General features: G+C 41.2%; 1 protein-coding gene across 4 annotated transcripts in view; it reads left to right on the top strand.

The window, feature by feature from the left end:
* The window catches only part of LOC133478242 (transcription factor SOX-6-like), a 121,669-nt gene that overhangs the window by 12,664 nt on the left and 88,432 nt on the right, over positions 1–20,573 (top strand). For all 4 annotated transcript variants that reach the window (XM_061774054.1, XM_061774053.1, XM_061774056.1 and 1 more), the window contains exon 2: positions 11,274–11,348. The gene's annotated coding sequence lies outside the window, so the exon portion shown is untranslated. The remainder of the gene's footprint in view (positions 1–11,273; positions 11,349–20,573) is intronic.

The following is a 20,573-nucleotide window of genomic DNA, read 5'->3' as shown; positions in this document are numbered from 1 at the left end:
TATCTATCTACCTACCTACCTACCTACCTACCTACCTAAACACCCACCCACCCACCCACCCAACCCATCCATCCGCTTTCATTGTTAGTGAAATGGTTAAAAGTGGAAACTCCTCTATGTGTGGTTTTATCTAGAATTAAAACAAATGTAATAGTTTCTAATTTCATGTTTTTCCTTGAAAGAGGTAAAAAAAAACCCACTTCAGCGTTTGTGTCTCCTGGCCTTTGCAGTCACAGGTCATCAAATGAGCCTATGTTTTGTCTGAATGGCGTCTTTTCTTGTGAGGAGCTCGGGGGTCCACAGAGGTCTTCTCACGCTCTTTTGACGCAAAGACGTTCTTCCTTTTTTTCCTTTCCCGGCTCCTTCCCTTCTTCACAAGGCCCTCCTTTCTTCTCAGTCACGCCAAGCGAGTGTGTTTGTGCATACCTCGGCGGCCGGACAAAAGAGATGCTTTTGACATTCACCTCTTGTTTTTACAGTCCCTACGAGGCGTGCCGTTTGCACAGCTTTGTCAGGGAGACACGGGACAATGGCGAGCACCCATAATGTAATCTCCTCGGGGCTGCTTAGGTGCGGACGTATGTGCCGGCGCTTGCCCCGGCCCCGAGCCGCTCCTCGCCGCCTGGGCCATATTTCACGCCGAGTGACTCAGGGGAGAGAATGCATGTTGTCACTTAAGCCTCACATGCTCTTTTGTGAGACGCACAACACAAAAGCTTTTGCACTCATGCAAACATCCTCACTGTCGTTCCAGGTAATCAAAGGGGTGCTCACAACAACTTGCCTGCACACATGGGTTTTAACAAAAGACACGCATCCGCCAGGCGGCACGGTGGCCGACTGGTTAGAGCGTCAGCCTCACAGTTCTGAGGTGCGGGGTTCAATCCCTGTCCCCGCCTGTGTGGAGTTTGCATGTTCTCCCCGTGCCTGCGTGGGTTTTCTCCGGGCACTCCGGTTTCCTCCCACATCCCAAAAACATGCATGAATTGGAGACTCTAAATTGCCCGTAGGCATGACTGTGAGTGCGAATGGTTGTTTGTTCCTATGTGCCCTGCGATTGGCTGGCAACCAGTTCAGGGTGTACCCCGCCTCCTGCCCGATGACAGCTGGGATAGGCTCCAGCACCCCCGCGACCCTAGTGAGGAGAAGCGGCTCAGAAAATGGATGGATGGACATGCATCCGCCATCCAAAGGTCCAAATGCCTCTTCTAAAGTGAGCTTCCAGTGGGATAACCCTAACCCAAAACACAAAATCCTACCATTAACCCTAACAACTAAACCTAACCCCACTGAGCTTCCAGTGGAATACTCCTAACCTAACTCAAAACCTAACCCTTCCTGAGTGATTGATCCTCCAGGCGAGTTACCCAAACCCAACCCTTGACCTAATTTGAACTCAAAACCTCCCAGAGTGAGTTTCCATTAAGATACTCGTAACTTAACCCAAACTCCAAAGCCTAAACTCCAAACCCTCACCATCAACCCCTAAAACCTAAACGTAACCCCTCAGCCCTAAAGCTAAACACCGAAAACACAAACCTGAAACACTACCCAAACCCCGAACCCTAACGCTTCATGAGTGAGTTTACAGGGGATTAACCCTAAATCCGAAACCTAAACCCTTACCTAAATTGAAACAACTAACCGTAACCCCCTAACCCTAAACCCTAACCCAGAGGTCACCAGAGTAGCGCCCATGGGCACCAGGTAGCCACCAAAGACCACATAAGTAGCCCGTGGGCATGTTCTAAAAATAGGTCACCAGTGATGGGACATTGTGATTTTCTAGGAATGTTGTAGAAGTGATCGTTTGAAAATGTAAACACTGGCAATGATTTTCAGAAATAAAGTGTTGCATATTGAAATTTACCAGTCTCCCAATTATTGTGAGAAATCGTTTAACATGATCACTGACTGTCTTTACATAAATAATTGTCATTAATTATGAATAATAACATTTAATAATAACACGATGAAAGTTAATTTGAACAAGTTTGTTATTTCAGAAGTGTGTATCAAATTGTTCGCCCTTCAGATTAATCAGTACCCAAGAAGTAGCTCACAGTTTTAAAAATGTCATGACCCCTGCCCTAACCCTTAACGTGTAAACCATAACCCTAAACCTTAATCGTAACCCTGGACTCTGACCATTCCTGAATCTGTTTCCAGACGATTAACCCTAAACCCAACCTCTAACTGTAACCCGAACCCCAACCCTAACCTAAAGCCCTAAAACCTAACCCTCAGGTGTGCCGTAAGGGTGTGGAAAGTGATGAGGATTCTACGGGTCAATGACTGCCAGGAACCCCAGAAAAACACATTTTCAGTATGTGGCTTTGACACTGAGGGCCACAAATAGAGAATTTTTTTTTCACGGGGCCTCAAATTTCAAGAGCAGCCCTGCTAACTCTAACTCAAGCCCTACTCTAAACCTTACTTAGAGTTAAAGGGGTGGGTGCTTACAGCCCAACCCAGAATGAACATTGGCACTTTCCCAACAATGTGAACATTTAGATGAGCGTTTCCTCTTAGCAATTAACTACCATCCCTCTTTGTCAGCATTCAGGTGAAGAGATGTTCGTTATTGTCATAATTACACATGCTCATTATTTTTTGTTGATAATCTAACATTTTTGTTTGATGAACTGACGTGAACAGAAGCAGTTTATTGCTTTTTGCAACTGCACTCTGCTGGTTATTGAGTTTCACACGAACCAGGGTTGCGAATTGCAAAAGAAAACATCAACGATATCTTTGGAAGAAAACTTGAAGAACCACTTGCTTTGTAATGTCGACTGGCTCCATTCTTGACAGTTTCTGAAGTTACATATTCTGACTGGAATGTACTCGGAAGTATGGTTGCTTTTGCGGGTCAAAAAGTATTTAGTCAAATTATTTCACTATAAAAGCGTAACGACAATTCTTTTTTGCTCATTACACTTGCTACGTTTTGCCTTCTCTGTTCATCGCTGATGAGGAATTCTGCATTTGTTTGGCTTATTCTTTGGATTTTTGTCTTCTGATAAAAAACGCCACACAACCGACTACGGTGGAATCTCGAATAACTAACTTATATGGCTCTTAAATGGGGTTTGTAAATTTATACGTTTGTAAAGTGAACCTAAATTTCCCATAAGCAATAATGCAAACATGAATTGGTTCCAGTCCCTACTTTATTAAATGTTTGTACTGTACACTTTGAACACAATATAAAGCTATACAGTACTGTATGTCAAACATGACAAGGGGTGATTGATCAAAAATCTCTATTAAACCAGTTAACAACAGGAACAACAAGCGGAATCATCCTCCTAATTCAAATGCCGCTGCCCTGCCGACTGACACTCAAGCAATGTCACAAGTCCCTCTGTGCGTTCACAGCCAGTCGGAAATCACAAAAACACTTAACTTTGACAGCCAGGTTGCTACAGTTATGAAGAATAAACAATGAAATCCATTTTACTCTGACTTGGCTTGCAGCTTCTTCTCTTGACAACAAGTCGGCATGCAAGAGCCTTGCCTTATTGCAAATAATATTCTCGGAAATGCTATTATCTGCTAGCTGTTTTTTGTTTATCCAAATGAGCAACAGCTTTGGTCCAGAAGTTTTTTTGTCGCTCCTTTTGAAGATAGTTCACTCCCTTTTCCTTGTCAGCAGCAACAACAACAAAAAATTCCCCACAAAAGTGCCAATTGTGGACTTACTGTACTGTACTTGCGAGGAATATTTGCAATGCGTGTGCCACTAATATACTGAACAGTACTCCTCACAAATGTTGTCCCTCCCTCTTGCTACGCTCATTTGTTTCTTTTCTTGGACCCACACTGAGCTAGCAAAATGTGAAAATAAAAGCAAAAAACACCAAAAAGGCACAAAATGACGCACTACGCAAAGTATTGACTGACTGTGACGCTGGTGCGGCTGAGAGCGACTCGCCTCCCCACAATGGGGCCGCCCGGCACAAAATGGATGAATTAAACATTTGCACACTGCGATAAGGTTCAAACATTAGGCAAAGCAAGCAAAGCACCTTTATTTATATAGCGTATTTCATGCACAAGGTAACTCAATGTGCTTTACATGATTAAAAGCATTTAAAACAAAGAAAAAAACAGCTTATAAACATTTAAAACAAAGAGAAAAAATAAAAAATAAAATAAAATAGAAATACAATTAAAACAGCATACAGTGCAAGAAATATAATTTAAACGTCACTTCTGTTGGCAACTTATTCCATTTGTGAGCAGCACAATGGCTAAATGCTGCTTCACCATGTTTGCTTTGAACTCTGTGCTCCACTATTTGACCTCAGTCTGTCGATCTCAGAGCCCTACTGGGTTTATATCTATTAGCATTTCATTCATGTATTCAGGACCTAAACCATTTAGTGATTTATAGACCAGTAGCAGAATTTTAAAATCTATTCTAAAGCTGACTGGAAGCCAGTGTAAAGACTTAAGAATTGGAGTAATATGCTCTGACCTCTTTGTTCTGCTCAGAACCCGAGCTGCAGCATTCTGAATGAGCTGCAGCTGTTTAATGCTCTTTTTAGGGAGTCCAGTCAGAAGACCATTACAATAGTCAAGTCTACTTGAGATAAAAGCATGGATGAGCTTCTCCTGGTCTGCTTGACACATGCGAGCCTTCACTCTGGATATGTTCTTCAGATGGTAGAAGGCAGTTTTAGTAATTGATTTGATATGACTGTTGAAAGTCAGGTCGCAATCTATCAGAACACCAAGGTTTCGGACTCGGTCTTTGGTTTTTAAAGAGAGTGACTCCAGGTATTTATCCATCCATCCGTTTTCTGAGCCGCTTCTCCTCACTAGGGTCACGGGCGTGCTGGAGCCTATCCCAGCTGTCATCGGGCAGGCGGCGGGGTACACCCTGAACTGGTTGCCAGCCAATCGCAGGGCACATAGAAACAATTTAGAGTCTCCAATTAATGCATGTTTTTGGGATGTGGGAGGAAACCGGAGTGCCCGGAGAAAAGCCACGCAGGCACGTGGAGAACATGCAAACTCCACACAGGCGGGGCCGGGGATTGAACCCGGGTCCTCAGAACTGTGAGGCTGATGCTCTAACCAGTTGTCCAACGTGCCGCCCCAGGTATTTACTAACAGCAATTCTCTTTTCTTTACTGCCAAAAACAATTATCTCAGTTTTGTTGTGGTTTAGTTGAAGAAGATTTTTGCTCATCCAGATATTTATCTGTTTTAGACAGTAACCCAACACCTCAATTGAACTGTAGTCATCTGGCGATATTGCTAGATATAACTGTATATACTACCCTTTATATACAGGCTGAACAAGAGGGGTCCAAGAACTGACCCTTGAGGGACCCCATAGGTCATTGCCATTCGATGAGATTGAGCACTTCCAATGGTTACAAAATAACTCCTTTCCTCCAGGTAGGACCTGAACCATTTAAGGACTGTTCCATTTAGTCCTACCCACGTTTCCAGCCTGTTCAGCAGTATATTATGATCTACCATATCAAAAGCCGCACTGAGGTCCAACAAGACCAGAATTGACACCTTTCCCGAGTCACTATTCAACCTTATATCATTTAGCACTTTGATAAATTCGGAACCCTGATTTAAATTTGTCAAAAAAATCCATATAAATTCAAGAAATTGCTGAGTTGATTAAAAATAACCTTCTCAACAATCTTGGCTAGGAAAGGGAGATTTGACATGGGTCTATAGCTTGCTAACATGGAAGCGTCCAGCGCTCTATTTTTTTTTTTAGCAGAGGCTTAATGGCAGTTACTTTAAGAGCTTTGACTGAAGTGAGCAATTGATTATTTGCTGCAAATCAGCTAGCACAGACTTCCCAATATCTTTGAAAAGGTCAGATGGTATTGAATCAAGACAGCTCGTTGATGGTTTCATCTGCTGAACCATTTTCTCTACAGTTTTTTGGTCAATTGTATCAAATTATGACATGGCGATATTTTTGTTCATTCTGTGGTTCGTAAATGCAATAGTTTGAATATTGAGGGGTTCCACTGTAATTATTTCATGTTTTGCTTGTGTGAACAGGCAGACAGTTGTGGGACAGACATACAAAACCATAGAATGAAGGTAATTTGAGCCTGTATTGCCGTTACTACCACTCTTTGCAGCTTTAATCCAAAATGACATGCGCTGACTTGGATGTACTATGAAGTACGGTGGCCCCTGAGGTTCAAAAAGAATTTTGTCAAAGTATTTCATTGTAAAAATCTCAGTTTGTCAAAGATAAATAATCCTGCATCTTGCGTTGTGTGTGTGTGTAGGTTTAGGGTTAGAAAAAAAGAAAACAACCCAAAAAACCTATGCTAATTTATTTGAGAAGCGCCATTGTTCACAAGGTTCTTTTGTTTTTGCGACTCCAGATCGCTGATCACACATCGCAGCGATCCACAGAATAGAAATGATTTCAACATGTATCAGTGTGACTGTGACTCTACATAGCAGTCATCCCAAATTACTTGACTCGGACAGTGGCTCTCGGCGGTCAGAATTCTTTGGGCAAAATGCAAAATGAGAGTTTGTGTGCATGTGCGTGATGCCACAACCAAACGTGAGGTTGCTGTACCAATCCACGGTGTAAAAGTGAGTTCAGCCATATATTAATGTAACCACGACTCGGAAACAGCAGACAGACAGTTGCGGGATGAGACACACATGCCAAACCACAGATTAAAAGACAAAAAGTGACCACCACACTCTCTGAAGTTTTCGTCAAAAGTTACATGGGTTGACTATATTATGAGCCAAAAGTACGGTGGTCCTCAAGGCTCAAAAACTGCCTTTCCATCAATGGATTCACTCTGCGTACATTTAACTTTTTCTTTGGTTTATTATCTTGTAATAAACCCGCTAATCTAATGTATGCTAATTTCTTTGCAATCGTATCAGTTTGAAGCTTGGTAAATTTACCTCGCAGGAATACACATTTTTCCCACAGTGATACAACAAGCGATCCTGGGAGACAGGCGTCGTTTATGGGTCAACTGCAGCTCATTGTGGTTTAATTGGCTGTGTGATTAGCGGGAGCCGCGGTGCGCTTCGTGCAGCACTGAAGTGCAAGCGACGGCACTGTCTAATAGACGGCGGTTATTGTTTGTTCGCGGCGTGCGACCGCGTCCGGCCGAGTGGCGCTGACAGCTGGGACGAGGCAACCTTTGTGTGCCCGTGTCAACGCGTGTATTGACAGCGCAGGTGCAAGCGTCATTCTCAGAATAATATACTCTTGATCTGATAGGACTGCTGCGATGACAACATCATCTTTAAACCTGCAAGACTGAGCCGTTCACCTAAAAACAATGGTGGGTGGACTTTACTTACAGTATCTCACAAAAGTGAGTACACCGCTCATATTAAAAAAATATATATTTTCTGATATTGTGTTGGTTTGTTTCATTCTGAGTGGCAACCTGTCCGTATGTGTTATTTTCCATGAGGTGCTATATTGAACTTCCAGTGACCATTTTGTGAGATTCTGTGAGCAATAACACCAAATTTAACCCACTTGCTCCCCATTCACACCCAAGGCCTTGTAACACAAACGAGGCACATGACAATTGCTAATAAGGCCCAATTTAGACTTTTTCACTTAGGGGTGCACTCACTTTTGTTGCCAGCGGTTAAGACATTGATGACTGTGTGTTGAATTATTTTGAAACACAGTTATACGATACGACAAACAAAAAATATATAAGTAGTAGTCAGAATTTTAAAGGGACGTTTTTGGGTTTGTATCTTCTGAATTTCTGAGTCCAGCTCATGAACGGACTTTAACATGATGTGTGTGTGTGTGTGTGTGTGTGTGTGCGTGTGAATGGACAGAAAAAAAGTGACATACAAAAATAAGTATGTAGTCATAATTTATTTATTTTATTTTATTTTAGACTGGTTGCAATGCAAAAATCCACGACACTTACAGACTCACTTTTTAAGTGTGTTTGAATGGACAGACATTTGCACAAAGCGCCAAGCACAAATATGTTAGTATTATTCATGTATATATTTCTGAAGAGCAGACGTGCACATGACGGGACGCATTCAGACAGGCCAGGAGTTTTATTTTATTTTATTTTTTTTTAATAACTTTCTCCAGTGACTTGCGCCCCAAGGTTCACTGAGAGTGCTCACGTCGACCCATCCTACGTGTGACACATTCATCATGCTGGCATCACGCTTGGCATGCTTGAATGCTCAACAGTCACTTTATTAGGTACAAACATCAAATGAGATGATATCATGTAAGCGCCCGTGGTCTCTAAATTTGTTTTTCCATTTACTTTTTTCTTTTTTTTTTTATTAGACTGCTCTGTCTAAAGAAAGAAACATTAAATGAGTAAGTTCATCCATCCATCCATTTTTTACACCGCTTATCCTCACTAGGGTCGCGGGTATGCTGGAGTCTATCCCAGCTAACTGCAAACGAGAGGCAGGGTACACCATGAACTGGTCGCCAGACATATAAATAAACAACCATTTGTACTCACATTCACACTTATGGGCAATTCAATTAACCTACCGTGCATGTTTTTGGGATGTGGGAGGAATCCGGAGTACCCGGAGAAAATCCACGCAGGCACTGGGAGAACATGCAAACTAAACACATCCGAGACCTGCTTTGAACCCGGGTCCTCAGAACTGTGAGGCAGATGTGCGAACCCTGAATAAGTAAATTGTATAAAAATGCATATAGTGTACATATACATATTTTTAAAAAAACATTTCCCTCAATGTAAAAATAGTAACACAAAATACTGGTAAAAAATATACAATAAGAAGAAAACAATTGTGATCATTTGCCTCAACATAAACATGGTATTTTTATTGTAAAAAATACTATCCTAAAAGTCCTCTTTATAGAATATATACTCAAATAAAAACCACACAAACAAAATAAAACACATTATATGTATTACAAATTTTTACCTCATTTCCAGAAATTGTTTAATAGAAAGTTTATAGTAGAAAATATGTACTTTTATATTAATGAAAAACATATGTAATAATTTCCTTCTTATCCCTCAATGTTAAAATACCCCATTATACGATAAAAAATAAGTAATAATTCGTTCAAAAACAAAAAAAAAACAAAAAAAAACGGTTCACTGTGGACTTTCTATTTTAACAATTAGGGAAATAAGGGAAATAATTATTGTAGACTTTGTCAGTTTTACTACATATATACAATATATACAGTATTTCCTACATGGGATTAAAGTATACATACACTGTATATCATAAATAATTGTATTAAAAAATTTATTTCAAAAGCGCAACTTCCATCCCAGGAGTATATCTACAGTAAGTAAATAATTAAGTAAAAGTATGTCAAAATCTTTTTTTTTTTCAATAATCAAAAACAGCACAGGTAATGTTTTATGTAAAATTTACCACACTTAACTGCCATAAAAGTGTAAAATCAAGTTGACCGCATAGCTTTATATTATATACATACACATTCTTGATTGTCAATGCAAGTATAAAAAGAAGTGGATCACTGTTAGTAGTTATTAACAAAAAAAATCGCTGATTAATTTGATTCTGTTGAGGCGGCTGCTCCTCTTGCCAAAGCAAAGCCATGATAAGCCAAAGAACTAATCCTTTGCCACTTGCTGAACTGAAGTCTCATGAGATGCACTAAGGTCTGGCCTGCAGGCCACCGGAAGTGAGGCGAGGTATTAAAGGAGCGTGCCAAACCGGTTCCGCAGACTTTTTGGAACGTGTTCAGACGGGTCGGCCTGCCGAAGAAAGAAATGCATTTTAATTGTGTAAATCTTTGTTTTCATTTGTTGTCCTTATTTGATGAATTGCTATCATCACAAGAAGAACTTGTTAGCGACCGATCGAATGGACTGACAGGCGCCTCTGAAGGAGAGAATCGTTTGCTTGACATGAATAAAAGATCACAGATGCGCGGATCGCTCTTTTTATTTCTTCATTGTTCTCAATTAGCCTCTATCTATCTATCTATCTATCTATCTATCTATCTATCTGTCTTTCTGTCTGTCTGTCGGTCTATCTATCTATCTATCTATCTATCTATCTATCTATCTATCTATCTATCTATCTATCTATCTATCTATCTATCTATCTATCTATCTATCTATCTATCTATCTATCTATCTATCTATCTATCCATCCATCCATCCATCCAGCCATCCATCCGTCCATCCATCCATTTTCTGAACCGCTTCTCCTCACTAGGGTCGCGGGCGAGCTGGAGCTTATCCCAGCTATCATCGGGCAGGAGGCGGGTTACACCCTGAACTGGTTGCCAGCCAATCGCAGTGGCTCCAACTAGCAAAGACAAATTCCTTGTTTGTTTTAACATACTTGGCCAATAAAGATGATGTGAAAGTGGTTGCTTCACAATGTTGTGTGTGTCCATGTTTATGTTCCAATGAGCTACAATATGTGACTTATATGGTACGCCCACTCTTCCTTAAATCTTAGATGAAGTAGACTCCTGTTTTATGATGGTTATTATTCCAGTATCAATGGTATGTGGTCACTCCACAATGTCGTGTGCATTCATGCTGTTAAACCTAATTACTGGGTTTAATTGCATGAATGCATAATTATTATCTCCATAATAGTCCCTTTCATTTTTTTTTTTTCAAACTTCACTTTCACTTTCAATTGTAATACAGTGTTCGCCCACTTTATCATGAGTCATTGTCTTTTTTAAAGCAAACATTTTTTAAACTGTTTTTTACTTTAATGCCCTTGCATGTGGGAAAGGAGAGCCACAGTCGCCGATGCACTTTTCGGCCCTTTGAAGAACGCCGGGAGAGTAGTAAAACACAAACACGATGAGCACTCACACAGGAGCTGCTGTCAGCCACAGCTCACTGTCGAACACTCACCCAGACTTGCCGATGTCAGACGTCACTCCACCAGGCCCCGCCTCTTAAATGCACATGCGAAAACATGGACGCTACATTACATATAGTGTTTTCTATCATTTTAGCCTCGCATTTGTGTGTGTGTGTTCAAGTATGTTAATAATGTGTTTAAAAACTGTGTTTAATATGTTTAAAGCACATGGAAGGTGTAAAACTACAAAAAGTGTTTTCCTTATATGTACTCGTGTATTTTCACTTATTGTGCATGGGTCTGGAACGTATACCCTCGCGAAAAACGGGGGTTCACTGTATATCAGTTTGGGTTTGTAAAATCAAAGCCTCCCTCACCTAATAGATGCCTTGCCCAGCTGCCGTTGAGTGAATCCATAAAACAATGTTTTCTTTTGTCTTTTTTAGGTGATGTTCAGGACTTTTCAAGTCATCCGCAAGTGAGAAGAGGGTGTGTCGGAGTTGTTCCAGTCTCTTAATTGTGTGAGTCTGTATTTCTGATTATTCGCTTGTTTAGCAAAGCTGCCCGTTAGCGCTCTGCACTGAGCGCGCTCAATAGTTGCTTTCACTCTGAGGGTGTGTGGACAAAACAGGGCCAGCCAGCAGGCACAGTTCCAGCAAGCTCTCAACGCGGGGACCTCGAGAGTGCACCTTTTTAATGGACTCTCCCCCTCCCGCCCCAGTAATAAAGATTCTATCAGGAGTCCACTGGTAACACAACCTGCCGTTAGCCAGGCGAGGAGGCTCGTACCAAAAGTGCAGATGGCAGAGGTTGGAGAAAAGAGTGATCCCGCCATATGGCTAATCCTCCCATTTAAGAATATTTATTAAGGCTGGCCACGGCGGTCCGTGAGCAGTGTCAGCGGCGGGTCAACGAGCGCCTCTTGGATTGCGGACAGACGAGGAGCGGTGTTGGGTTTCGGGTGCTAATCTGCGTCCTACTGATGAGGGGCTTTGCTTTCAAAGGCTTTGATTTATGGCTCGTCTCGACTGTCTTCTTCCAAAATTGAGTCTTTTTCCCCCCGTAAAAAAACTTTTTCAGCGGTGGGCCTAATTTGAATGCTGTTGCTAACCGAAACAGCAGCACCGAGCCAAGCAATTAAATGGTCACTCAGATGAGTGTGGAGTCCTACCGCATATTACAAAGAACCGTCATGAGTTCTTTGAATTTATATCTGAGAAGATGGCATCTTTAACGGCAATTTGTGTTCCTGTGGTTGCTCCACAATGTTGTGTGACATTTGGTGGCTCCACAATGCTGTGTGCGTCCATGATTATGTTTTGAATGACCTACACAACTTATTAGTTCTGCCCAGTCTGCCTCAAATCTCCCATTACGGGAAGATGTTCTCTTTAACGATAATTAGTGTTCCATTATACTGACATATGGTCACGTCACAATGTTGCGTGCAGGGTTATGTTCCAGGTAGCTTCAAGACCCGTTGTTCCATCCGGTCAGATCTTGTTATGTGGAAACGATGTCTCAATGGAAATTCGTGTTCTTGTAGACTGACATGTAGTAGCTCCACAATGTTGTGTGCATGGGTTTCTGCCCTCTGCCTCATCTGGCTGGCCGCTGATGACGACAATTCATGTTCCGCTCGACTCTGACAGGAACTCACTCCACAGTGTCGTCTGCGTCCGTGTTTATGTTCTGCATGACTTATAAGTTCCACAAAGTCTTAAATTGTGGTGGCGTCTTAATGACGAATAACCTTCCAGCAGGCTCTGACAAACGCTCTCTCAATGACGTTGTGTGCATCCATTTTATGGACAGATTGTTTTGTTTTTTTGTTTATTGTATTTTTTTTCCCACACTTGTATGACAGCAAGCAATTTTTCAACATTTATTATTTCTTTAAATGGTCAGAGCATATGGTATTTTAAGGTTCCTCTGTACATCACAAGCTGTTTCTGATACTGTAGTTGCAATCATGACAATGACGTAAAATTACCTTAACAAGTGTCCTGCTTTTGAATGCAGTGGTATCTTGACTTACGAGTTTCTTTTTTTTGCTCGAGTGAAGTGGAAAAAAACGGAACAATGAAGGTGCTCTACTGGCCTCGCGTGTGGGCAAGGAGGGTAACAGTCGGCGATGCACTTTCAGACATTTAGAACGGGACAAACATGTAACACATAGGTATGTGTTACATGTCCAAATGTGGTCAAAATGTAATACTTTTACACAAATCAATACTATTGGTCTGTCCCCAAGTGTTTTTGCTCTCCTCGTCAATGCAATGTTAATGGCTCAACAATGGTTTTCTGAAAACCAAATGGAGATATATGCAATGTATGGAGATATATTATGGAGATGCAAGGATTCCACCTGATGCCAGCAAAATACAGGATGAGAACATTCACAAGGAGCTGCTGTAGGCCACAACTCATGCCCCGCTGCTCACACGCAGACTAACCAGCCAACCGGAATCCGGCTCCAAACATCACTATCCAGGGCCCGCTACTTAAAGGCACAAATCCTAAACTAAAGACTAAAATATACGTACAGTTATTACGTGTTAAATTTCAGAGACAGTTTACATTTACGGTTGTGACCTTTTACTTTCGCTTTCATTATGTTTTTCTTTGTGTTTTTATACAATACAGTGCTATTTTTCTTTATTATAAACACTATTTAAGCATAGACAATTAAGTGTTATTGGGGCTCTGGAATGGATGAATGTCATTTCAATGCATTTCAATGAGGAAAATTGATGAGCAAGTAAATTGAGTTACGAAATTGTGCACGGAACGAATGAAATACGTAACTTAATGTACCACAGTATTTGCAAAAAGAGTAGCTTGCTCTTTTTTTCCCACTTCAAATTTCCCTAAAAAAACAACGTTTAAATGCATCATAGAAAAGGGACCTGTTGATCCACTCCACATGTAACAGGAGGAGCATTTTAAATGATAATGAGCATGCGGTTAAACAAGCGGGGATCGTTTGAATAATGATTCATGAAGCTGGATGATGTTTGTTCAATGACATTTGGTGTGCAACGTGTAATTAAGTGCTGGCCGGATACTCTACTTGTCTTTGAAGTGGCGCTCTGAGTCTTGATTGCAACTTGCAAACAGGAGCGCTCACTTTGGTGCAGGCTTGCTTTTATTTCCTTCACTGCTCAAAATGCTTGAACCCCAAATGGCATTACGGCGTCATTCCAACAAGCAATGCAATTATGTGGCATCGGTGAGTTGACAATCGGGAGTTTCCTAACGAAATTACAGCGATCACCGATGCTGTTGTGACAGCGGCGAAGCTTCACATGGTTTCTGTTACTGCCGCCTCGCCATGTCCTTTTTCTGCTATGCAAAACAGCGGGGTCATGAGTGTGATTGGCGAGTTCTCTCTTATTGTCTTTAATTGGGCTATGAGGGCACACACGATTGTGCCCTAGCAAATTTTATTTGATCAGGAAAAAATGTCTGTTGGTTTGCATTGCTATGCCTACTCGCTAACAGAAACAGTGAAAATGTTGTCGTGAATAATTATTTATTGTAAATTTCATTCATATATATGATATTATAAAATTAAAAAAAATATATATATTTATAGTATATTTATATATTTTTTTACATTTTGTAAATATTTTGTTTAATTTAAAATGTTTTTTAAATCCCCCAATTTTCTAATGAAGAATATGTTCATATCTCATATTTCTTGATAGTTTCTCATATTCACTATATATATAGATTTGGAAAGAAATACAGATTTCATTATATTTACTTTATTTCTGTTGATATATTTTTTATTTTTTTAATTCCATTGCATTAAAAATCATGAATAAAATATAAATATAAATGAAATATATAATTAGAAATATTTACTTTTTAAAAATATTTCTTTCAATGTTTTGGACTTTTAAAAATCCCCAAATTTGGAGATACAATCTATACAAAAAATATGTATATTTGTTTTTGCTACATACAATGTTTATGTAGTTTGTTTGTATTTAGTTTTTCATCGCCAACGTTGGTATTTTCTTTACATTGCAAAACAAGAAAACAATGATACACAAAAACAAAATACATACAGGCTTTTAATTGGACAGCAACTATATATATATATTTTGTCACCTCTCTATCGACTTAGTCAATTCTCTTTAAACATTCAAGAGTTATTGTCAAGTTGACAGTCTTACCATGAAGGAATTGTTGGAGGGGATATAGATCAAACCAATGAGGTTCAAAGAAATAATTAAGTTGCCATTGGTTTTTCCACCAACTCATTGTGTATTTAATAAGGGTACTCGCTACGTTCCATGCCCCATCCACGCACGGATGGCTGGGTCGTCTTCTGCATACAGAGACGTGTCCATGCGAGATTATTTGCGCTGCTTTTAAAGGGGATGAAATAAGCCGCTTCGATTGGTCAGGATAGAAGTCGCACCAGCGCAGATGTCCCATTTTCAATGTGCTGGTGATACGCTGGTCCACGAAATGACCAAAACTGGGTGTAGCCCGCCTCCTCGCACAGTTACGCCAAGCGCAGCGCTGGATTTGTGCTCGTCACAAAAATAGAGCCTATTATGCTGAGGTAAAATAAAACGTTCGCAGTGCATGAATATGGAGGGCCCTATGACTGGGTTTGCCTTTGACAAAAAAGACCCCCCTGTGTAAATCTGCCCAACATGACGTTAGCATATGTGGCCACCACGGTCAACATTTAGGATGCTAGGGACATGGTTATGACGTTAGGGGGTACCATTGTCATCTGATGTTCAAATGTTGAAGATGTTCCTCACATGCACATTTAGCTTAAATGCATCAAAAGAAAAGACATCAGTTCTTGTAATTGCGCTTATTTGCCTCAAGTTTAAAGTGGACGGGAGGCTGACTTTTGTCCCGTGCGAATGAGCTAAGGAGCTAATGAGCATGCTGAGGTTACCCGTTTTGTTCTGGCTGTAATGTTCTCCCTTCACTATCACTCTCTACATTAGGATGCAATCAGGTGTGCTAATGAGCAGCACGGAACATCGTTTAGAGTCACTTGAGGCGCGGCTGGACATTAGATCAACGTTTGACTTTGAACCTCTGGCTAACTGATCCGATTTGTATGGCGGTAAAGACAGGGAATTTTCCGGCGGTGGGAAAAAAGGGAGCCAAACTTTGCTTTTGTGTAATGCTCGCAAGCTCAACGGTGTGGCCGAGCCTCGGAAATTAAACACAGTCGATAACAGCACGCTGGTCCAATTTGTTCACATTTCAATAAGCCCCACAGAAAATATTGGAAATTTTTTGTAATAATTTTCCCCCTATTATTTAGTGTTTCTCTAATATGATTAACTATATGCGATTATTGCAAAAAACTCTTTAAAAAAAACAAACAAAAAAAAAAAAGCTTTTTGGGAACGTGTTGCAGCCATAAAATTTTAAGTTAATGATTTTTTGCTAAAAACAATCAAGTTTATCAGTTTGAACATTAAATAGCTTGTCTTTGTAGTGTATTCAATTAAATATAGGTTGAACATGATTTGTAAATCATTGTATTCGGTTTTTATTTGTGTTTAACACAATGTCCCAACTTCATTAGAATTGGGGTTGTACTTTTATTAACTATTTCTTCATCAAACATTTCCAACATTTTTGTAGTTTTATCTTCTATTTTTTTAAATGTATTTTTATCTGATATTTTTGTTTTCCCCATGTTTTCCGAATATTTGTATATTTGTCTTCCAATATTTCCCCCTTTCCCCCCCCAATATTTGAATCGGTTTCCCCTAATATTTTTGTATTTGTTCAATTTGTTTGTCTCACTTAATATTTTTGTATTCTTTTTTTCTCATATTATTTGTAGTGATATGCTCTGATGTCCATGATATGACCACTGTTACAGTTCTTTGTGTCAATGCCTTTGTTAAGATCGATCCCAAAAAGCCAAAGAAAAAGCAAAACACATGCCATTTGGTGCTTGCTGACCCACGTGAGCTCGTGTGTGACATTAGAGGTGTAGTTTTCCTGTAAATCTTCTCACTTTCCTGTCTGAGGCCTGTCTCGCTTGGCTCCGTCATACCCGTCGAGGCGAGTGCACGAGCCCCGTGGCTTCCTCCCAAACCGCCCGAGCTCTCGCTTTCTCCTTCCGCCTTGGAAGCGGGGTCTGCTTCACATATCATCTCCAGCCCCCCACTTCTCTGTTTTTGCGGTGAGAAGAAAAGGAAGCTGTCGGGCTGAGTCACTTTTTCCCCTCGCGTCTCCTCTCCCTCGAACGAAACCACAAGCGGCAGCTTCCTGGAGATGAGCGCTTTTGTCTGCTCCAGGCGGAACCTCCTCGGCTGAGGTCACGCGCGGCCTCCGTGACGACGGGATGGATCCATACTGTTTTTGATCCCATCTGGTGCGTCGTCCCCAATGAGGAATTTCGCTGAAAAGCGCAGGATTTATTTCAGACCATAGGAGTCGAGCGACCGTGTGTGACATTGGTGTGACTTTACGCAGGCAGACAGAGTGTGCGTGAATCACTCGTCATATTTGCACACTTGGCAGCCGTGAGTTATCGCTTAGGTTTTCACGGCCTGGGTCCAAACTTTCATCTTCACGCGCGACAGTGTAGCACTCTCCATTTGCTTGGTTGGAACACAATGTTGAATTGGATCACGCCTCCTCATCCCGGGACATGTTTGCTTTTCAAATCGACAGACGAACCGTGTGTCAATTTCCACCAACAAGCCGAGGAACTTTGAGTTCCTGGTAGCAAAAGGTTCCTGTGTCCTGTGTGGTTTGCGTTTCCACCGCACCTCATAGTTGAAGGTATCTTATCCAAATGAGACTGATGACGTATGTAGGAGAGCTACTGTGTTATTGTGTTTCTAATTACTGACACTTGCTGGATCTAAAAAAAAAAATCACTGCAGGCAACTCAGCCTGTCAAGTTAATGTATTATTTTATATCTTAATCTAGGTTTAACGTCTCTTTGATATTTTTAAAATCAAATCCTAACCCTTTATTTATCAAGGTAAGGCAATTGAGAACTGATTCTTATTTACAATGCCAACCTGGCTGCAGACAGTCTCTGAGGCAGGGATTTTTATTTTATATATATATTTAGTTATAGTTTTATTCAAAAAGAATGTCTTCCAATGTCTTGGAATTCAGGCGATTATGTTTTTTTTTTTTCTCTCTCCAGCTTTAGAAAACACCCTGTCTGTAGCCAGGTCGACATTGAAAATACCTTATCTTAGCTGGATAAATAAAGGTTCAATTTAAAACAAATAAAAATACCTGACTTCTGTTCACACCTACTGCGACACTTTTGAGACATGCATACATTTTGGGAGAACATACAAACTCCACACAGGAAGGCCAGAGATTCAAACCCCAAACCTCTGAACTGTGAGGCATACATGCTAGCCCATATTTCACCGTGCTGCCTGAAAATTAATCATTGTATTGATACAAATACAAGTTTTCACGCCCATGTTATTGTTCATGCATTGCCATCTTATGATTTATGTTCCTAATATTTTCTCTTGTAGCTAAATAAGGTCACCGCAAACATCGTGTGAAATGAACACCCCTCTGAGTTCAGTGTCAATTGGAGCTAATTAGCAGGTGTACCTAATGTCGTGGCCCTTGCGTGACAACTGCTGGGCAGCGCGTGGGCCGCTAGACTCGCTGACATTGGCGATAATTGCGTCTTCCCCTTGGAGCGGCTGCGAAGGTGAGAGAGGGTCGGTGTCAGTCTCAGCTGTTGCGGCAGGAGGGCTTACCATGTAAACGCGGCTTTAAGAGCCAGAAGAAGACGCAAACCGTAAAAGAAGATATCGCTCACATCCACGGTACGCTGCCATGCAACATGCCGGAAGGCATGTTGCATAGACAGCGGTGATATTTCTTTAATTGTAGTTTCGTCGAATACTTGTTACATTTTTCTTACTGCATATGTATACATTTTATTTCATTTGTATATACATTTACTGAAATAGTTCTTTTGTCCGTATGATGATAACGCTGATAACTGCGTGATAATTTTTCTCACCAGTACAGTGATGTGAAATATTCATTGTGTTTAATATCCTGTCCTGGAAGTAAACACTTGACATTAAAGCAAAACCAAAGCCACTGATCTTCCGGTTTGCTCTTCTTACTTGATGGGATTTACGGCAGCTTTTAACAAAGCCTCTTCCTCCTTGTCCTCCTCCTGCTCCTCCTGATCCCATTTAGCTCCACTGTGGACTGTGACGGCCCTGTTTAGCATCAGGTGTCAAACAATTAGCCGACAAATTCTGACAGTAAATGAGCTTCCTGGCTGGGGGGGGCATTCTCAGGAATCGCCCCTCCCCCTCCCCACAAATGAGTTCATGTTGCCCTCTTGTCCCCGCCCCCTGCCGTATAGCCTTTTTGTATTTTTTAATCTATGTGTATATCTACACTATTAGGGGTGGACCGATTTTTGAAAACTGGCTCAGCGGTTCGGTTCAGCTGTGAGCATGTGTCCTGTTCGAATCCTTTTTTTCCCTCATTTACTAACGAGGTGAAGTAGCGCTAACACATAACACATAAAACTAGATGCCAAGCGCTGAATGCAGATGCGCAAACGAAGCGGCGTTGACGGCCACGCCAAGTGTTGAAGTGAGCTGACTGCTTTCACAAATCTATTATACCAAGATGGTGCCTACACGCGTGGTCGCCTCGCGCTCTTTAGTATTGTCTTTGTTTTTTGTATTTTTCATTTGCCTTTGGCGTTTGTTGTTGTACGAGAGTGGATCCAACTACCGGAGACAAATTCCTTGTGTGTTTTTAACATAGTGTACCTGGCCAAAAAAGCTGATTCTGATTTCAAACTAGGCCTAACTTTTGGTGCCTTCACGACAGTATGTGAGAATTCATTCTACACCCTGAAAAACACATTTTTCAGACCACAGGTGCACAATGGTCCATACCTGTTAGTGCAGCAGAATGTGTGTGTGTGTGAGAGCGCTGTGTAAATGATTGTAAGAGTGTGAGTGAGAGAGGTTGTGCGTGAGTGTGTCAATCTCATAAGCCTCCATTTGTTCTGTGTCACCATCAATTAGTCCCGCCCCGAAATAAAAGTCAATTTGGGGAGCTTGGGGATTGAAGTCTTTAATTACAGTGCGCTCGTCTGCGCGAGTGTAATCGTAGCTGTTATGGCTCGGTCACTTTATTAGGTACACATGCGAGATCCGTAACGAGAGCCAATCCAATAGCTGCTCCAAAAATTGTGCCTCGGCAAAGCTGGCAGAGGTAACGCTGCTTATTTTTGTGTTCATTAGTGTGGTCGCAGAATCCGAGAGCTGTTCCGAATATTCTGGTGCATCTAAGGTGTAACGGTAGAGTTCTATTTGCCATTTATTCACCTTCGCCTGTCAGAAGTTACTTGACAAACACTCTTTCACATAGCCACTGTGGCTCCAGTGTGTTCAGATCATGAGCTAACAGACTGTGTTCTGCATTAAAGGCAAAGGGAGAAAACGGCCAAATCTCCTGTCATGGCTCTGATGCGGCAACTTTACAGCTTTACAGAAAGAGGCTTGGCCTTTTTTCAGTGTGTTGAAAACAATTGTCCGCGTCCCACAGCTATTTGTCTATGGCAACTATCTGGCTTCACTGGTTTCTGTGTTAAAGGCAAAAGTACTGTAGATAAATGCCTGACATCCTGTTTCAGGTCTGATGCGGTAACTTTGCAAGGTGGAGCTTCTCTTATGACTGTGATGCAGAAATTTTAAAAGCGCTCTGTGTGAGAGCT

This window comes from Phyllopteryx taeniolatus, chromosome 5 (genome assembly GCF_024500385.1).
Source record: "Phyllopteryx taeniolatus isolate TA_2022b chromosome 5, UOR_Ptae_1.2, whole genome shotgun sequence".
Classification (NCBI taxonomy): Eukaryota; Metazoa; Chordata; class Actinopteri; order Syngnathiformes; family Syngnathidae; genus Phyllopteryx; species Phyllopteryx taeniolatus.
This window is presented reverse-complemented; position numbering and strand designations above follow the sequence as displayed.